This window comes from Thamnophis sirtalis, unplaced genomic scaffold (genome assembly GCF_051295495.1).
Source record: "Thamnophis sirtalis isolate CommonGarterSnake01/CBP01778 unplaced genomic scaffold, rThaSir2_p1.2 scaffold_6, whole genome shotgun sequence".
NCBI classification, from domain to species: Eukaryota; Metazoa; Chordata; class Lepidosauria; order Squamata; family Natricidae; genus Thamnophis; species Thamnophis sirtalis.
In genome coordinates, this window is record NW_028261386.1 from 97,690,891 (window position 1) to 97,712,638 (window position 21,748).

General features: G+C 38.2%; 1 long non-coding RNA gene across 2 annotated transcripts in view; it reads left to right on the top strand.

Moving 5' to 3' along the window:
* LOC148045107 (uncharacterized) overlaps window positions 1-18,896 on the top strand; it is a 52,724-nt gene extending 33,828 nt beyond the window's left edge. For both annotated transcript variants that reach the window (XR_015697054.1, XR_015697055.1), the window contains one exon: window positions 15,133-18,896. This is a non-coding gene — a long non-coding RNA (uncharacterized LOC148045107). The remainder of the gene's footprint in view (window positions 1-15,132) is intronic.
* The last annotated feature ends 2,852 nt before the right edge of the window (window positions 18,897-21,748 follow it).

Sequence of the window (21,748 nt, forward strand, 5' to 3'; positions counted from 1 at the left end):
TCGTTCTTCTTGGCTTCTATATTCCATCTCCTCTTTACTGCTCTGTTCCTCTTCTGGGCCTAGTAGTTGCTCATATAAATCCTGTGCCTTCTCGAGATTGTCAATTTTAATCCTTTTCTCCTGCCAGGTTACCAGCATCTCTTCAGGTACCAACCACCTAAATAGTATATCTCGTTTAATCAGTTGTGTCGCCAGGAATCGATATTCTCTCCTTTGCTCCCTCACTCTTCACGGGATTTGTTTCAGGGTTTGTATCTCTTTCCCTTTGTACATCATTGCCTCATCTCTTGCTATTTTATAAATTATATCTCTTACTTTTTTCCTTGCGAATCTGATGTATACTTCTCTGGGCAATCGATGTTTTCTGGCATAATTGGTGCTTACCCTGTATATATCGTCCAACTCATTTATAATCTCATTTCTGTCTCTTTTTAACATCTATGCTATTAATCCCGACATTATCATTGGTAAATCTTCCTCTTTTGTCTTTGTTACATTCTGGAATCGAAGGTAAAATGCTGCACGGTCCATATATATATATCCACAAGCTTTCCACTTACTTGTTTATGAATATAAATATTGATCTGAGTACTTATTTATAGGTATTATAAATATTATATATAGATATTGTATATAATTGTAACTTATTTCACTAAACTATTAATGCAGTCAGTTCATTCACCACTTTTTCTTTAAGTTCTGGGTTGATTTACTTTTCTTTTCAGTCTTTGCAGAATTTTCCACATTCTTCTGTTCTAAATAGTTCTAAATAATTTCAGCACAGCTATTCCATCAGCCTCTTCCCCTTCCGTTTCTTTGTTCTCTTCTCTTCCTAACTACTGTCTGTCAAGAGCTGCTCTCAAGCACACCACAGTTCTCCAAGTCCTCCTCCTTTCTCGGTTTCTTTCCACTACTTGAGTCTGTATGACTTAGAGTCAGTTCGTGCTCTTTCTTGTTGTCTCCCCTCTGATCGCTCACTTACGCCAATTAGTTCTTCGGGCCGGTCTTTGCCTCTAAAAATCTGTCGATCTCACTCCTCCAAGTGGCCACTTGGTTATAGGGCTCTCTCACTCGATCTCTAGAAACTCACTGCTTTGCCCATTCTCCTCTGCGATCTTCCCTTTCTGCCCACACTCACCGCTGTTTCCACTCGCAAGCCAGCCCGCTAATCCACTTGATGACACAACAACAAGTTGATTAAATTCTTCCTTCACCTTTTAGATAGTTTGTCGAGACTTCCAGTCCGCCATTGAAACAAGGCAGACGCTTGCATGTCGGATTAAAAGGGTATTCCCACGTCATAACGGGTTGTCGCCCTCCGCCTCATTAGTCCTAGGGCTTCCCTACTTCGCGTCTCTCTCCAAGATCGGCATACCCGAAGGGATCCTCCAAACGTGTGCATTGGGATAAGAAGTCAGAGCCCTGATTTCTTCCCCACACTCGTCTTGATGTCACCACCGGAAGTCCACACATTGGTTCTTATCTTATCCTCAAACAAAAAGCAAAAACCATGCTTTGTTTTTGGTTTTTTTGCTCGATTTCTTTTTTGTTTCCCAAATGGAAACTAATCCCATGAAACCAGAACTTACATAATTATAACTGTGCTGTTTAATGGATTTTGAATAGTGAGTGTTCTATAACCTATGAAAAATTCTGCTCATCAGCACTACGTGCCGATCACTTTACCAGCTATTGGGAGAGAATTTCTTATTTTAAACAAGTCTATCTATCAAAATTCCTTTATTTTTTAGAATTTGTATTTTTCCAAATTTTGCAGTACAGTCCTCTGGAAAGGGAAATGTGGATTAGAAATAGATATATTGGTGAAAATAATATCCAGGTTGTATTATAAATTAACTTAAATATTTTTCAAAGTGTCAAATATTTAGCATTATTGCATACAAATGTGTTTATTAAGCAACATGCTTCACAGGTTTTTTAAAAAATCTCCAACTGATGTGCAGATAAAAAATAAATTTCAGGTCGATAGCATTAAAAACTGACAGTACCCCACATAAATAGATTGGTTCATCCCTAATTATCTTCCATGTATTTTATGGAATTCATGTGTATAAGTAAACTACACATTGATACACATTGGACACTAAGAGTTCTTTTATCAGCATCCTGAAATTGCCTATATGTACTATGAATGCTGTGCTTGAAAGGTTGCCTTTCAATGCCTCTCATGTAAATGTTTAAACAAAAAACACAAATGGAGAATAAAGTTTAATATTTACTGAAGAAAAAAGTCAGCATTCTTTTCAGTCTCTGACACAAATATTAAACTTTGTCGCAACCTTATTATAGCACTTCTTTGTTTTTAGTCCCAAATCTTTTTCTCTTTGTTTTATGGAAAATATAGATCATGAGGAGTTACCGTAGAAATGCCAACTTTGGATGCCAAGTTGGTTCCTTGCCTTTTAAAACTGTGATTGTAAAGATGTAGATGTATGGGGTTATAATTTGTGTAACACCTTTAATATGCTTTTAAGTAACCTTGAACTAATTACTGAAAACAAGTAAAGTCTATTTGAAAAACTAGTTGGCTCTAATATAATTTCTTTGGCATAGTGAGTGGTGTTTGTGGTAACTTTGCCGCCGTTTAGACCAGGACATTAACAAGAGTCATCTGGATCTGGTGAGCTTTAGTCTTTTCAAAAATGCGGGTGGAGAAAGAGAAGAATGGCTCCGATTCTCTTCATAAATATTCACTTCTTTGTATGATACTCAAAGGATGCTATAGTTGTGAAAAGCATGTTCATGTAATAAGAGGTTCTGATGTTTATTTCCCTTACAGTGATAAAGCAAGTGATTTTGCTAGCATGAACTCCCATTCTAGATGTTTGAGGAAAGCTGCTGGAGTGACCAGAAAAGATAAAATCAGAAATTAGACTATAAGAGAAAGAATTGGCATAAAACCAATCTTAAACTATGTACAAAAACAGCAAATAAAGTGGTTTGCTTACTGGAGAGGACATCATGGGATCCCATAGTGTACAAGGTAGATACAAAAAGCGGGGAAGGTGAAATAAAATGAAGCAGACCATAAGAGGAAGATTGAGAGAAACATCAAAGACTCAACAGTAACATCTATTAACAGTGGTTGAGGCCGCCAGAAGAGCAAGAACCTGAATTTTGTATCTCCCTCAACATCTGAAGCTGTAAAAGAGGAAGTAAAGAACAACAACAAGAAAAAGCCCACATGCTTGATTCTTGCCACGGAAAGTATTCATTCAAGTATTATGAAGAAAAATAATCAAGTTCTAAGTAAGCTTAAAGAATAAAAAGACTGGCTTTATTCTTTTAACTTAACCAAAACACCATGAATTCTGGGACACCAAAAAGTATGAAGCAGCTATGACTTTCATTTTCAGTGTATCAAAACAATATTTTTGGATTCATACATAACATAGCATGGTGGTCACCAACTGCAGTATTATTTCCTGATACTTGGTCTTGGACAAACTTACATCTTTTGTAATCATTTAAATTTTACATGCTCAGTTGCAAGAAGAAGCATTTTCTAAATCATCATGTAAAAATTAAGAGCAGATGGTGACTGCATGTCTGGAGCTTTTAAACATCCAAATTCTAGCCAAAATACCCCTTACATTTGGTCACCCACATCAATTATGCCACGAAACAAACACTTTCAGCCACCCTACTGAGCATCCAATCGTAAGAGACAAGGCCAAAACGGTCGGACCCCTCAATTTAGAATACAAAGTCCCAAATTATAACTATTCTGTAATCAAACACTGCCTTTGTCAAAATTGAATGCTTTTACTATATTCTTATTATTTTCATTGTCTTTTCATGACAGATACTCTTTCTTGATTATTTATGTAAATATCTCTACTGAAGAGTGCATGAAGCTTTGTTTTTTTACTTAATTTTGCATTCCTTCAGAAGGAAAAAGAACATTTAAACATTATTTGTTACTTATTGTTTACCAGGGCATGATAGTACTGCTTTACTCCTCATGGGGTTTTTCTAAGCATTTAAGCCTGGTTTTTGTTTTGTTTTTTAAATGAGAGTGCATGGGAGGAAAGGGTTTCCTTGAAAGTTTGGTCTTTTGGTTGATTAGGAGATGTTCCTTTTCAGCATTTTCATAATTGTACCAAATGTGAACAGAGAAGAGACACATCACCATGCTTATAACCAGGGCCTACTTGCTTTCAGGTAGCAAATGGCATTTGCTTTCTGATTCTCCCTGATACAAATTATAGTCTGGTTTTGACCATGTGCCAGATGTACACAAAGCCAGCAGATGGCTTTTATTTGCAGGGCAGGTCCAACCCACCTCCCTTTCCAAACCTTCATGCTGGAAGAATAATAGACACATGTCTCCAGCAGTAAGCCTGTCATTAGAGAACATGATATTAGCACATTGCTCTATATTTCCTCTTTTAAGCTTAATTGAATGTTGCAAAAGTAGGGAATCCAGTTAACTATTAACTTAATAATACGTGGAAGCATAAAAATCACAAGCATGCGTACATTTAGAAGAGCAGATATCCCAAAACAATTTTTTATCTAAGCCTAATTTTTCATCTTGCTCCACCTTCACTTAATGAAGAAATAAAAAATGATGGCTTGGTTTTCAGTCTGAGAGTTGTTTAAAATCTTGATGTTAAGCAAATCTAGGTAGTATCTTTTTATACTGGCTTTCCCTACACATCATATCTCCCTAACAACTGTGTTTTAGAATACTATTTTATTCTGTTTTTAATCTGAAATACTGTTTTACAATTACTGTAATGTGCTCCAAGATTCCTCTGTGATGAGAGTTGCCATGTAAATACTTTTACTGTTTAAATTATCAATATAAATAACCAACCAGCTTGGCAAGAATTAAAACATAAACTAATTTCTTTATTAACCATAAACAATTTTTCTTTCCATGATGTCAATAGAACAAATCAAAACAAATGTAAAAAAACCCACCTTATTCTGCTTAAGGTCAAACGCTGGTTTTGAAACTTAGTTGAAATTACTGAAATGAACACATGACCCACTAAGAATAATCTAATAGTAAAAAAAAAATCATTAAATTGAAATCTCATTGACTTTCTATAGAGGGGGCTAAGTCTTACTTGAGGAAAATTCACAGGGACAATTCAGTTGTGTTGTCTGTTCATAATTTATTCCCGAGTCCACGAAGGTCCAACAAATAATATGTAAACTTTTATCCCAATTCAAACCAGATATTTTACATTAAAAAGACTCGTGCTGGAATCTATTTTGAATGGAGTGCAGAGATGGAGAAAGATGGGAACTAGGCATGTATTTGGCCCAAATTCTTCCCAAATATTTGTGTTTTGTGTAAGAAACAAATCACTTCCAATAGCTACTGGAGCTTACTTTAAGAAGAACTCCAGAGCAGCAGTCCTTTGTGGTGGTCACATTGGCTTCTCTTACCAAGTTACTGAGCAATACCAAGGCTTTCAAAATACTATTAATATGAATGGCTCTTTGCACACCTCTGTTTGTGTCTGTTTCTTTCAACAGGAATGAAAATACATCCATGACAGATTTCTATGGGAGCTGAGCCCTGCAAACCCAGCCAAACAGAGTAAACTCTGGCATAGTTATCAGTGCTGAATACAGTCAACTAATGTATAGAATAGAATAGAATAGAATAGGAGTTCTTTATTGGCCATGTGTGATTGGACACACAAGGAATTTGTCTTTGGTGCAAATACTCTCAGTGTACATAAAGATAAATAAAATAGAATACATTGATCAAGAATCATAAGATACAACACTTAGTGATAGGCATAGGTTACTAATAAGCAAACAAATTATACTAGGAAACAAAACTATAAATTTTAAAGATACAAACAACATGGTTATAGTCATAAGTGGGAAGAGATAGGTACTAGGAATGAAGAGAAGGATAATAGTAATACAGTCTTAGTAGGTAATATGATAGTGTTGTGGGAATTAGTTGTTTAGCAGAGTGATGGCATTCGGTGAAAAACTGTCCTTGTGTCTAGTTGTTCTGGTGTGCAGCATCGTTTTGAGAGTAGAAAGTTAAAACAATTTATGTCCAGGATGTGAAGGGTCGGTAGTTATTTTCACAGCCCTCTTTTTGACTCGTGCAATATACAGGTCTTCGATGGAAGGCAGGTTGGTAGCAATAGTTTTTTCTGCAGTTCTAATTATCCTTTGAAGTCTATGTCTGTCTTGTTTGGTTGCAGAGCCAAATCAGTTAGTTATAGAGATGCAAATGACAGACTCAGTAATTCCTATATAGATGCTAGGAATCACATGACCCAGTAAATCACCAACTAGTTAATCCATATTTGGCTCTATATTTTTGGTTCAGAGAAGAGGGTGGGGGAAGCCATACTTAACTTAAACATAGGAAAGTTTATTGTGTAAATTCAGACTTAGAATCACATTTTTCTGACCCCCAAAGGAAGCTATTCATTAATTACATTCAGAAAAATATTTTGGCAATCGTTCAATTTTCAGAAATTTATTTGAGGGAAATACATAAAAGAAAAAAGACAAGGATTTTTTTAAAGAAAAAGTCTATGTCAGGGAAACTTAATTTAAATGTTTAACTTAATTGTATCTAGCTGCATGTGAAAAAAGCATGTTTCTTTAATTTCACGTTATTTGACTGAGAAATATAGTCTCTGTTGATTTCAACTCAGCTTTGATCTTGTCTTGAGGGATAGCTTATGGACTAATCAGGAAAAATCCATGATAGATTTCCAGCTTCCTGTCTACATTTGGAGTGTATCCGAAAACTCTTGCTTGAAGGTTCATTGTGCTTCTAGGGGCCATTTTATGTGCTCAATTTTTCAAGCAAAGGCATGAATGAGGGTCAGAGGTTGTATTCTACTGTTCAGACCAGATCGCCTGAACCAGTAATGGAAATCGCAGGTGGCTCTGCCACCCGCGCCTGCTCTATGGCATCCCATTTAGGCCTTTTTTTTTTTTACCAAAAATGCATGCGGTGGAAGGAAGTGTCCATGTGCGCATGCTCATATTTGCAAACACATTTGCGGAAGGTAAGTGTATACCACCCTGATCAGGGTTGAATATTCATCCTCCTTTTGTTTAACATCTACATCAACTCATTGGTCTAAGTATCTGATCCTAGTTTCTACCATAATGATGGTTAAGTTGTCCTATTCGAGGCAATGCAGCCATTGTTTCATTCTTCACTGTAGAGTTGAGAAGAGCCCTCAACGCTTGTATTCCTAATCTCCCAAATAAAAAGCCATATTAAATTATTTAAAGACTAAGGCTATGGTCTTTTTCAAACATTCAATAAAATAATGTAGAATAAAAAAAATAGATGGGTGTGTCAACTTGTAAAGCGTTGCCATGACTATTATCAGGTTGGCATTGGAGGGAGGATTCCATGCATACCTTCAGCCAGAGTTGGATCTCATATTTCTACAACCTTGTTGGTGAATATGATTTATGACTCAGACAGAGGGGAGGGGACATGGGTAAAGTTCAAATGCAATTAAGCGGAGTCAGTTTCCGCTCCGCAGGAGGACATGCCAGAATGTTGATCCTAATAAATGAATGGATTTCTTTTGAACTTTGTCTCAAGGCTCATAAATTAATTATATCATCTTCTGGGAACTTTACAGGGTATTATATTTCTGGAGGATACATCCACCCACCTGTGACCTTGATTGTTTGTGTGTTTTTTCCAAAAGAGGCATTTGCATATTCCCTCTGAAGTTATATTTTTTTGAGAGTAAGGCAGTTACCCTTTATGAATGTACAAGCATATGTCTGCAAGGACTTCTCCCTTTTGAAGGAATTACTTACTAAGTTCTGAAGTTATATGTAGCTTGTCTGTGTCCTCAATGCTACCTTTCAGTTGGAAATACGTCTTAGTTCAGTAGAAGCGTGATTTTGGATAAGTAAGATCACCTCTTGGCTGAAATCAGCATTTTTCTCTGAGAGTTAGCTTCCACTGATGTTGATAGATGGCTTGGAAGAAGATTTGGGATGTGAAATTACAAAATATTGGTCTATTTATAACACATTCGCATTTATGTGGATTTACAATAGCTAAACAATTTGTCAAACAGCAAATAATGGCTATTGGTTTCCAAAGACATGATGCTATAAGAAGGAGAACTTAAGTAGATATTTCGTCCTCGCTAAACATTTGTAAAAGCAGGCTTTTGCAAAACAGTTTAGGTCTTTTCTCACTGCTTTCAGCCCTATTAGATGGCTGATATGAAATATTTAGTTTACAGGTAGCCTTTGCCCTATCATTCAAATACCATTAGAACCTTGGCAGCAGTTTTATGAAACCACAATAGATTATATTCACAGCATTTCTCTTGGCTGCTAAGTAATAAAATATCATAACAAATTCTAATAAAAGTATGATGACAGTCTGCATTCAAAAATAAGAATGGGTTGGTTTCCATGCAATCAATAACTCTTTGGTTGGAGGGGATTTATTGACTCCTCCCTTTGCAGATTGTATATCTTCCTCCTTTTTTATATGTCCCTCCTCCCCCTCTCTGGAAACAGTAATAATGCAGCTAAAGCTTAAATAGTCTGTGCACCATAATTAGAAGCTACCAGTCATTAGAGGAGACCCTGATGCTTGCAAAAGTCAAAGGCAATTAAAAAAGAGGTTGATGGAAGAGAAAAGGTAAGATCCTATCACTTTGAGTATGCTGTGTAGAAAAATTAAAAGAACCAATTATCAGCAATCTTTATTTTAAACTCATATTTAAATTAAATTTTAATTTATTACATTAAAATCTAACTCAGCTGAGGAAAAAATTGATAGAAACTGAACTCAATCATTATTTATATCTTAACTAACAAAAAATGGATCCAAGATAAACTCACTTAGTTAATATAATTGATACATATACTTCCAAAAATTAAGCCCCATCTGAGTTCTAAATCAGATTTATGATTAAAAATAACCCCAGACTATTTAATGAGATTTATTTATTATATTTTTGGGGCCACCCATTTCACTATCAAGCAGCTCTGACAGCTTACAATGCCAAGTATAATGCCGACACAATGTTAGGCTTGGAGCTTAAGCTTCCCAGTAGCAGAAAAAGGACAGAAAACAATTGACCATTTCATTTATGATTCAGTTGGAGTCCCCCTCAGGACGCCAATTTCCCTTTGCCTTGCAGACAAGTAAAAACAGTTGGTTCTTGCTGGCCCAGTGTTGGTCCAGTTCAGGGCAGAGCAAAAGAGTTCAAATGGAATTAAACTTGATCCAGATGTGCCTGCATCCTCCCCCATCTTAGAGGATTGAGCAACTAAGTATTGCCACTTCAAATTTCTAGAGAGTCAGTAAGTGTTTTGTGACCAGAACTTCCCGATTGTGGGTTTCTCCTACATTCCTGCATATAGGCTGATATAATGTGGCTACTCCCTGTCTCCAGGGCAATTTTCCTTCCCACTCTGTGTCCTTGTCTCCATTCACATTCTATTTTGCTTGGTCTCACAACATTGAGAACCCTCCTATCCCCAGTTGCTGTTATGATACCCAGGTCAAGCCAAGGTCAGGTTGGAGAGGAGCTTTTAGCCCCTAACAAGGGAAGGGAAGGGATAGGTAACAATGAGATGGGGGAGAGGCTTGAACAGACAGTGATGAGATATCTGTTCTTAAGCAGCAGCTGTGCATTCTTCCCATGAGCTATCCATATGTCAGTTATAATGCCCCAGAGATTTCCTATCTCTCCACTTGGGACTGCACGTTGACCATGAGGATGCCCAGAGGATAAAGAGCAAGCATGCAGCAGTGCCATTAATACATCTCGACACAAAGTAGATGGAGTTTCCCAGGCTATTGTGGATCAGGATGAGGTCAAAGCCTTGATGAAAGCCTCTGGCTGAAGCCTTCCCTCAGAGCACAGGAGCCTGAAGTAATGAGAGTGTGCCTCAATCTTCTACCTTCCTGCAATCCTGGAACAGATTCTAGACTCACTCAGAAAAATCATGGACTTACAAGAAGCCAGAAAAGCCTTTCAATGGCTCTCTTAGAGCAGAGTCTTACAGATTGGTTGAAGAAGAACCCAAAAAGGCTGGTGTAGGTATCAGATAATAAAGTTCCCTGCAGAAATTGTAGTAAGGCACCATATTAGTTCTTCATCTTGCAAACTTCATTGATGATGGAGAAGACATGCAGCTGGTGGCACATGATAGTCTTGTATACTGGATAAAGCTTCTGAAGGCAGTATTCAAGAAGTCACTCACAGAGCTCCATTGGCTTTGATGCCACTCTCTAACTTCCTCCATTGTTCCCTCATTTTCCCCCTTGTGTTTAATTAAAAAGAGAGGAGTAGGAGAATTGTGTTTTTGTTTCAAATGAAGGGGAAAGGGAGGGGAAGAGAGATGTAGGTGGTTTGGAGCCAAATCTGACATTCTGTGGGTTGCAATCCTTTTTGGTTCATAACAAGTTGGAGCGGCTGCTGCCGCCTGTGGTTCCTTTATTTAGCCATGGCCTTGATAGCAGCAGCAGCAGCAGCTTCCTCAGAACAGAACATTGCAGACCGAACGGTGATCAGAATTTCTTCTCTACTGTCATATTTCTTTTCAATCTTCTTGCCCAATTCTCCCTCCTTCCATGCTTGTCTGTGGAATTTGTTGACAGCTGGTTCCTTTACTGTTGATGATTGATCCTAAAAGACAGAAGCTAAGCCCTCGACTTAGACCATTCAAAGTTACAACGAAATCCCTCCCCCACCCAAGGTACATACAACCTAGTTCTGAAGTTGCTATGGCCACCTTCTGCAGGCAAATGACTGCAATCTATAGCATTTATGATGAAAACCAGTGTTTATTTCTGGTTTATAGCAAAACCGCCTCATAGTGAACAATGGATTCACTTTAATGATCATTGTGTTTCCTTATTGACCACTGTGGTCACTTTGCAACCATTGCAAAAAAAGTCATAATATCAGGTCTGGTCACATGATGACCACTTTACCACTGTCATGATTTATGATTGTAACAAGCAGTATCTTTTATGATCATAAGAATTACCGTTATACCACTTCAGTATCTTTATTGCAAATTCTAAGGTTGATTGTTATACCGGTTGTCATTCACCTGGTGATTATATTTAATTTTAATTCCATGTTTTCACCATGCTCCTTGACTTTTATTACTAAAGCTTGAAGATCTTTTGCATTTTCAGCTATCAGAGTAGGATTACCAGCATGGCATATTTTCTCTTCAATTTTAAAACCAGCTTTTCCTCCAATCTAGCTTCCTTTAATATATATTCAGCATATTGATTGACCAAATAAGGGGACAGTATACAGCCTCATCTCCTTCTTTTGCCAACCTTCAGCCAGTCTGTTTCACTTTGTTCTGTCTGCATTGTGGCTTTATAACTATATATTGGTTTTGCATGAAGACATTAAGCAAAACATGAGGTGACTTCAACTTGCAATTTTCCATTTTCTCCATTAATTCTGCTTGTTGCAAACCAGTTGGGAGGACACAAATGAGGATCATATAGCCAAGCAATGCAGTAATAATTGTAAATACAAGCACTGGTCACAAGCCTGTTTTTTTCCCCGCACCACTGTAACTTTAAATAGTCATTAAATAAGACAGTCACACTGGGTGACAACTATCTGTATGATCAATCATATTGTTGGGAAAGGATCCTAGATGGTGTTCACAGCAAAAATTGCAAAAGAGGAAAACAGAAAAGTAACAACATAATAACATTGTACTGGCTCAATATAACTTTAAATAGTTATATTGAAATATAATAATGGATGAAGAACAACATTGAATACAGGTAGGCCTCGGCTTACAACAGTTCATTCAGTGACTGTTCAAAGTTACAACAACATTGAAAAAAGTGACTTTTGACCAAGTCAAAAGTTTGACTTTTCACACTTACCCCACGGTCAAGTGACTTACATTCAGATGCTTGACAATTGACTCACGTTTATGACGGTTGCAGTGTCCCAGAGTCACATGAGCCCCTCTTGCAACCTTTTTGGGAAACCAGATTCACTTAACAACAATGTTACTAACATAACAAATGTGACGAGAAAAGTCATAAAATGGGGCAGAACACACTTAACAAATTGCTCACTTAGCAAGATAAATTTTGGACTCAGTTGTGGTCATAAGTTGAGGTCCACCTATATATGTGCTAACAAAGCAATTAATATGCTATCTTCATGCTTGTTAGATAGATGTGAGAATGGGTTCTATGTAGGAGTAAAATGGGATAAACGAAACATTAGCAACTTTCTAAGGGGCTTCTACATACTCCTGCACTTCTGTTGATGAAAACTCTAAGCGGGCAGCCTTAGAATCACATTTTTTTCAACCTCCAAAGGAAGCCACTCATTAATTGAATTCAGAAAAATATATTTTGGCAATCATTCAATTTTCAAAAATTTATTTGAGGGAATTACATAAAAGAAAAAGAGACAAGGATTTTTTTCAAAGAAAAAGTCTATGTCATGGAAACTTAATTTAAATGTTTAATTTAAATTAAATTTAATTGTATCTAGCTATATGGAAAAAGCAGGTTTCTTTAATTTCACAGCATTTGACTGAATTTATAGTCGTTTCCTGGAAGAAAGGAACCCTTCAATTGTCATCAAATCACATCAAATCCTTATTGCGGTCAATGAACTTTTTTTTTTTACGTTTGATAATGAAAGTTTCAACTTTTATTAGAAACAGTAATCAAATTATTCAGAAATAGAAATAAGATAAAATGAACTGGAATAAAATCTGAATGTAAATACTATCGTGCCAAAAAGTTAAATTGAAAAATTATGAAATGCTAAGGCACAGATATGCGAAAATGTTGTCCCATCTATTCAAAGATTATCCAGTTCCTCTTCTTTTTGTCTTATCTTTGGTACACTACCAACCTATCTAGTGGATAGCTAAGCAGAATTTAGCCACTCTCCCAAAAGTTCTTTTTCAAGAGGAGCTGGACTTTCTATTTTTTCTTTGAAGACATTTTGCTTCTCATCCAAGAAGCTTCTTCAGCTCTGAAAACTACTTTCCTCCTATCTTACAAACAAGAAGCCCTTTACTTCTGCCATAAAGCCCACTAATCAGATACTCACCAGAATTGTTTTTTTTAATGTGCAGCTCTTCTCTAAAGATCAATATAGACAGAGGTGATATTCAGTAGTTCTGTTGAGTTCTGGAGAACTGGTAGTGGAATTTTTAAGTAGTCTGGAGAACCGGCAAATACCACCTCTGGCTGGCCCTGCCCCCATCTATTCTCTGCCTTCCGAGTCCCAGATGATCAGGAGGAAATGAGGATTTTGCAGTAACTTTCCCCTGGAATGGGGAGGGAATGGAGATTTTACAGTATCCTTCCCCTGCCACGCCCACCAAGCTATGCCCACAGAACTGGTAGTAAATTTTTTTGAATCCCACCACTGTATATAGACCAGAGGTGTCACACACAGCCCAAAGGCGGGATACAGCCCATGTAGGCCACACCCAACCCGGCTCCACAAGGTTAAAAACAATCCTGATATGTCGTGATATAATCCACAATACAATGAGGTTTGACACCACTGATATAGACTGTCCACTGAAGAGACCAAAAAATTCACCTCTAAATTTTGGTTTAAATAGATATTATAAGTGATAGGATTATTGAGGCTACAAATGGAAAAGCTCTGAGGATAATAATTTTATGATTTTGTTGTTAATGTGTCATTGTTTTTGCTATATTACATGAACATGGCAAAGTCTCCGGAAGTGTATCCTTAATGTTGCATTTTCCCCTCTGGAAAAAAACCCCAATGCATTCTTTTAGATTCCCAATTATATTTTCTCATATAAGCAACTGGGCAGAGCTGTGACACCCCACGAGGCGATGCCCAACTTGTTAGTTCTGCTTGACCTCCCACTTGACTCTTATTACACCTCGCCTGAGATGAAGGGTCTGAACTGCTTCCAGGTCTCCACTTCGGACTGTTGAAGTGTTAGCCCTGCAGTCCAGTGTGCAAGTGGCTGGTCAAAAGGGTGCACGGGAGGCAAAGGGCAAATTCCTGTCAGGACAGATAAGTGTGCAGCAGGCCTGCCGAACCAGAGGTGAAGAGCGGGGTCAAGATTTTTGATAAACAGAGTGAGTATTTTGGAGAGCCTGCTTATATGTCTAAAGACCAAATGCTATAATGGTCCCTGTTTTACCCAAGTGTTAGCCATGAAAGCTTCCTCCAGATGTCAACAAGCAGTATAGCACTGATACACGAGGCCTGTGCAGATATTTTATTTCTATTTACAAATGGTGGTGTAATATTTAGAATGCCTCCCCATCGAATTTACTATAGCTCAGGTTTGCTAATTCTTTACTGCTGTAGCGGTACTAGGTTAAAACACCGTAGAGAAACCCAAACTTATTTTCTATCCATATCAATCTACTGTAATATGTTATATATTGAACAGCAATAACCCTATGTTAATTTCTATCTGCTCTGTAGTTATTACTTTTGCTATTTCCTTTTTTTCTTGCCCCATGCTATGAAGGTTAGCAATGCACTAACTCATCAGAAGGTGTTATCTACACCATCAGCCAAGTCTTCCCAAAGAAAAAACCAATTGGTTTCAGCCATACAATTCATCACATGTAAGGGAAACTGTGTTAGAAAGAGATGTGTGTATGTGTGTGTAAAAGAGGAAGCAAGTAAGAAAAGAAGTGGGGAGAGAGGAAGAAAGCTGGCGATCATATGAATCCGGGGGCTGGGGGGGGGGGAAATACCATTGCCAGCTTCTATTGGAAACATGTAAAAACAGAATTATAATATGGTAGTCAGATCTACAAAAGCATGTTTCACAGTGCTAGTTTTCTCCAAAAAAAACACAAAAAAAACCACTGTACTGATTAGAATATAGATAGTTACATAAAATGCCCATGTCATATTTCTGCATCTCACAATGATACATGTAATATTCTCCAAAGAGCTGTATCACCTTGCTTTTGCACAAAGATTGACGCATGCAAATCTATTTATTGCATTGATCTGGTTCCTTTGTATATTGAATTTAAATTTAAATTATTATCTTTTCTACACAGTAGAAAAGATATCATTGCTCCCACTCTATCTATCTCTTTCACTCTCTTTAATTTTTTCTAATGTTATTTTCTTTGATTTCCAGATGAAAAGATCCTTTCTTATGATCTTCGTAAAATGTCTTTCTTTCACATGGATCATTCTCCCACCACTGGGAAGCAGGGCTACAGAGACAGGACACAGTTTAACAATGGGCTTTCACAAGGTGCCAGAATGCTTGTGAGCCAGGATGGCCTTCCTACTCGATGCCTCACCTTCTTGGTGGTTCCACTTTCTAATTGACAAGAAAATGAGGGAGGAAACTGCAGCCCACAGATGTTGTGTTGCCCTAATCAATGATGGGAGAGGAAACAACTATCAAAGGAAACAGGAGAGACAGAGGAAATGGGAAAGGACAATTATACACATACACACTCTCTCTCTCTCTCAAATGCACACTTAATGGGGGAAGTCCTAACTAGGTAAACAAATAAAATAACTGAACAAACAAAAAAGCAAACTGAACTTAATTATTAGACATATAGGAAACTGTGTAATGCCAGATAAGATTGTTTGTCTGTATTGTTTATTCTGATTAACTGATACTCTTACTCAGAAGTAACCTTGCATAGCAACCTTTACAACTATTTAGTTGAAGATGCTAGGACTGAATATGCTGGTGACTTCTTCATGAAAGAAGATAAATTGAGTTGGTAACTAACATTCAGTGGCTCTTACCATAAGTGAACATTTGGTTTTACACAGGACACTACTCAAATACCCCAAAGCTGGATTCATAACAATTATCCATGCTGTTGGGAGTACCAGGCCTATACCCTGCATGACTGATGTTTCCCAAAGGTCCTTATATTTTTAACTGACACAATACCAAATTGGAAAGAAGAGAAAGTGCTACATGGGTGTGCCATTCAACTGTATACTAAGCCTTACATATCTGTAACAGGAAAACGTAACTAATAGGGAAAAGCACTGAATTGACCTTTCTATCTGGTGACTGACCATGCAAATATTTCCACAGTCATGTAATACAACCAAACAGGGGTTTAACCAAATATCCATGTCAACCTACAATGGTACCTATCATGACTCTGATGCAGTAAGAATGGAAGATGTAATTGTGAAAGTCCAAAGGTTACGCACTGGAACTCATTACAGTTATGGAACTTTGCCCATCTGTCCTATCCTAATGAAGATACAACATTGCTATAATAATCTGTATGTTCTCTATCAGCAACAGAGATTGTGTAGCTCAGTTGCATGTTGGTGAACATCTTTACATACAATGAATCAGTAGCATTATACAGGATATTCGGGTCATTTCCATTTACATAGTAGACTGTGTGATGGGAAATTGAGCAACCAACACTGTCCTCTCTTTCTTTGAGTGAGATGTTCTGCTTTAATAAGGAGCAGATTGTAATAAAAGTTAATGAACAAGAAAGGGATATTTGTGAAATGGTGTAGAATTTATAACAATCAACACTTCCTGAAGTTTACATTTCTGCTATAGAATTGAGATCATAACCGTTTGCATTTTCCAAGCTCTTTCTTTAAGTGTGCTTTCAGTGTGTTCAAATATCAACCCTATTTTTCAGGTTTAAAAAAGAAAAAAAGTTTTGTAACCAAATACACCCATTCCCAAGCCTTATCTTAACAAGCAGCAAAGACATGTCTAGCCCACTATCTGCACCTTGCAAAAAGAAACAATGAGGAACCAAAGCAGATAGCAAGACAAGTGCCAGTGCCAATGTAACACCCTCCCCAGAGAATGGAGGGAATGGAAGACTGCTAATCATCACCCTGCAGGGACCTAATCATCCAGAGGTAAGCTGCTGCAAGAAGCAGGAAGGGTGTGGACAGGATCTGAATTCAGCTGCAGCTCAGCTAACAGGGACTGTTCTCACTGCCTTTGATCTGGTTTGGCAAATGGGACGTTGGGCCAGTCGTTTTAGAAACGCTGCACTGCACTGACATTTGTTTAGATTCCATCGAGATTTCCAATGAATGATATATCTGCCAGTCTGGTCATTGCCATTTTTCAGGATTGCGCCAAATGCTTCAAGAGTTGGTATAACTATCAGCTTGTGGACTTCCAATCAACTCATAGTCAAATAGCAAGTCTATTTCCCTGTACTGGAACAGCTTGCCTTTGGTAGTTGTGGGAGCTTCACCACGGGTGGCTTCCAAGAAGAGATTGGACTGCCATTTGTCAGAAATGGTGTAGGGCCGTGATAGCGAACCTATGGCACACGTGCCACAGGTGACCAGTGGAGCCATATTTGCCGGGACGGCAGCCTACAAGATACCATTTCTTACAAGATGTTATATGTATAAGGCCTTGGCCCTCAGTTGTGGTGCACATGCGTGTGCCAGCCAGCTGATTTTTGGCCTTCTGGAGGGCCGGGGGAGGCTATTTTCACCCTCCCCAGGCTTCAGGAAAACATCTGGAGCTGGGGAGGGTGAAAATTCCCCCCCCCACATGTGGGAGTTGCTTGTGCATGCGCAGGTGGGTGGGCACACAGTAGCACACCCGCACACAGTTTTGGCACACCTTTAGAAAAAGGTTAGCCATCACTGGTGTAGGGTCTCCTGCTTGGGTGGGGGTTGGACTAAATGGCCTACAACAGGGGTGTCAAACTCGATTTCATTGAGGGCCACATCATCAGGGAGACAAGATGGAATGGCCCAGGTGGGCATGGCCAGCTCGACATCACTTGCGTTAGGGGCGCCTGTGGTGGCCCAAGCACTCTGCCAGCAAGAACAGGTTCCCGAGCTCTGTTTTCAGCTGTGACGGCCTACTGCAACTCTCTGCCAGTGAAAACAGAGCTTGGGAGGGCCACACACGGGCCTCCCGGGCTTTGTTTTTGCTGGCAGAGACACTGCAGGCTGCTCCATTTGTGTTTCCTGGGCAGCCCCATGTGCCAGATCTAAGCACCCCACGGGCTGGATCTAGCCTCCTGGCCTTGAGTTTGACACCCTGACCTACAAGATACCATTTCTGACATGATGTTATATGTATAAGGCCTTGGGTTTTGCCGGGACATCTTCATAATGGGAACATGAAACTATTGAACACATGACTATGCTGACTGTGTATAATGAGAATTATAATCAAATATACCTCAAGATGAATAGTTCAGGGAACCCCTGTATAGATTGTGTTGAATTACAAAGAATCATAATACGATTCTCTATCAGCCAATTTCCTCAAGTAGAGTGTCAATTATAAATAATGTAGTAGTGAGTGGAATTTATTTGTTTGATTCTACTGGATCATTGTCCAGTAATAGCCCAACAAAATTATGTATATTCTAGTAACATCAAAGTCTATTCAAGACAACATGTTGGTATTGAACTTCAGGAGTGGAGTAACCTTCTCCATCTTCTGTTATCTCACTGTGTTAAATTTCAACATATGTAGAATTTTGTAGAAGAAGGAGTGGTAGAACCTGCAGGTGGAATCAAAAGAGGAATCAGCCTAGAATCTCTATGTAACAATTAAATGGACTAAGTCCAATCCCCTTTGAATTGTCTTAACTGTTACCTAGCACCAAAATGATGTTAACCATTAGTTGAGTAAATTCTTGTGCATAAGCATGAGCAATAAACCAGTTTAACTGGAACTTCATGTGTGGTCTTGATTCTTTGCACCAGACAACTTTGTTGACATTCCTAACCAGTGTTGGTTTCGCTGTTATATCTGGTGGGTATAGATTGGGTAGGCAGTAAGTAGTAGACCAAACATTCCTCAGCTTCACAGAAACATGGACCATTTCCTTCCTTTTTGTCATTGCTGTAATTGAATCTTTTAAAACCTAGAATCATAATTAATTTAGTGGCAGGTGGACAGTGAGGCATTCTTCATTTGAATAGAAGAGTAATTAACAGTTGCAAAATAAATCTATGGTTAGCATTATCATCATATAAGCAAACACATATTGAACTGGATTCCTTCAGATGGCTTATATTAATTTCTAATAAAATAATGAATTGGCTTTTTAATTTTGATTGTTGGAACTTCATTGCATTAATAAACATAATCTGCTACTAAAGTTTATTATGTTTGGTTTCCAGAGAATTTTATGTCATGTTTCCTTCTAATGAGAAATTTCCTCAAACCTTGGCTAGGATTAGAAGCTAAAGACTAAGAAGAAAATTATGACGTACGACTTAACAGATGAACTGAGTTGGAAGGGGCCTTGGAGGTCTTCTAGTCCAACCCCCTGATTAGACATAAAACCCCATATCATTTCAGACAAATGGTGCTGTCATCTGAATCAGGATTATTCCTACCAATAGGTAGAGTGAAGCAACTATACCAGGTGACAGATGTTCAAAAGAGCAATTACAATTGGGGTGTCTTCTCTCCTCTAGCCATTGCTCCTGAGATACCCAGTCATATGCATCACTTAACAGTATAACTTCTGCAAATTATAGGTTTTGCCTTCTGTATGAATTTTCTATGTATGTGTGTCTAATATTGAAGCTTAAAAGTATGTAACACAATGGTGTTAAACATGCAAGCAAGGAAGCTGTGTCTGAAGCTAAAATCCTGGTATTCCTTTTTGCTTCTGCTTTGCATTCTGTCTTAGACCCAACCCTTCATCAGTCACTTTCTGTCCTCCATATCCAGTGGATCAACAAGACTCACTGTCAGGCCTGCAGCCATATTTTCTTATGGTTCTCAGATTTGCCACACTTTCTATTATTCTACTATGCATTTTCTATTGTGATAAAATGGGAGGGGAGATTGTACGGAGTTTGATAATATGTAGCCAAAACAAAATTCTTTCTAGAAAGCCAAGGTCATCCTTTGTCTCCCCACCTCTGCATTTGACCAGAACAAGCTGCCAGCATGGCAGTGGAAGATTGGACCATGTGATGGACTTGTGGGTGTAGGGGCAAGACCTTGAACTTTCAACTGGGTGGGAAAACCATGAAGTCTTCAGATTTGGGTTTTTCCAGATGTGCCAATATAGCTCTCTTAATGAATTGGAACTTTAAGCAATACTTTGCTTTGGACTCTGACTTACTTTTGGATGCTATTTGGAACCCCGACACTCACCTGTTTAATGGACTTGTTAGAACCACTGAGCAACATAAAAAAATAAAAGCTTGGAAAGCTCTGCAGTGTGATAAGTTCAAATCATTCCAAGATGATTCCGAGTCAACTCCTCCAACAAACTTCCTGAAGTAGAAATAGTAAAATAAATGGGAACAAATGAAATAACGAATAAGAATTTTCTAAAATGTTGGAAAGTTTTTAAAAGTCTTTTTAAAAAAAATAATTAAGGAGGAGATTCTATGCATGCTCTCCACGTTAAAAGAATGCAGGTATATTTGATCTGTACATTTTTATTCATATTTACTAAAACAGTTGCCTGTTCCATGTATCAATGAATCTACCTTTCATATTAACTCTGCCAGATGGAGATTATGTTTGCAGGCAAAACAATATATTTTTTATTGTTTCATGCTCTCATGACTAAGGCTTGCTCCAGTTACTGGCAAAGTTGAAGGGAAAGGACTGTGAAATTTCAATAAGTGTAGAGGGAGGTTATCACCATGCTTTCTAGGGGATCATGGAAATGTTATAGCAGAGAACCTAGGCTTCTGTAAATGGACATCTTAGGTAATTGTTTCTCAGCTGCTCAGATTGCTTTAAATGATGACGTGGGACCAGTTAGTTCCCCTTCCCAAACAAAGACTCTAAAAAAATCACACCAGCCCTAAAACCTGGGAGGGGGAGTCCATAAACAGGGATAACTATCTTTTTTCTTTGAGCAAAGCTGTCGGATCCATTTAAGCTACGACCTCTGTTTTCCTCTGAGGTGGCTTTTTCCTGTCTACTCCCAAGTGACTGAAAGGTTTAGATAAGGAAAAAATGGCATTCAATAGGCACATAATCTCAGACTTGAAGTCAACATGGAAAGCTATACTTTTGTTAACTAGTGACACAAAGGAGTGCTGATGATGGGGCAATGAAAGGGGAAAGAAAGCAGGCTTTATAGTTGCAGTCCATCACAATTTGTCTCATCTAGTCTTTTCAAACGCATCAATGCTCTTATTATGTTCACATGTTTAAAAGATATTTTCACAAAGCTCCATAAAACTTCACCATCTAGCAACTGATCAGTCAACTCCCTAAGAATCTAATGCAATCATGGATATTATTTGGTTTTTTTCAATGGCATAATAATTCTGATTTCATCAAGAAATCTAGATTTAATTTATCAGCAACACAATTCAAAGAATTGTGGTAGTGCTGTTGTAGGCTCACAGAACGTTACCCCTACTAGAGAGCAGAAGTGGGTTGCTACCAGTTTGCACGGTTCAGCTGAAATTGGGAAATTGGAAATTGGGGCTGGGTCGCCAAACCAGTAGGGACGGCAGGCTGGCCACGCCCCCAAACAGGTTCCCCGGTCAAAGTGTGTGCTTTTCCTTTCTTCCCTTTTACATACCAATGAATTCAAGTAAGGTTTTTTTCTCACACTTTCTCTGTTTTGTGGGCTTGACACATGCTTTTGTTTTTGTATATGTTCTGATTCTGTTTCTGCAAAGCATCCTCAAGATCAAGGTTAACACCAAAGTATCTTCCTTGGATTTTTAGACAGAAGTCCTTAATTGCTTTTACCTGCATTTTTAGTCATCACAATGTCCAGCATGTGCTGGACATTGTGATGACTAAAATATTTCCTGTG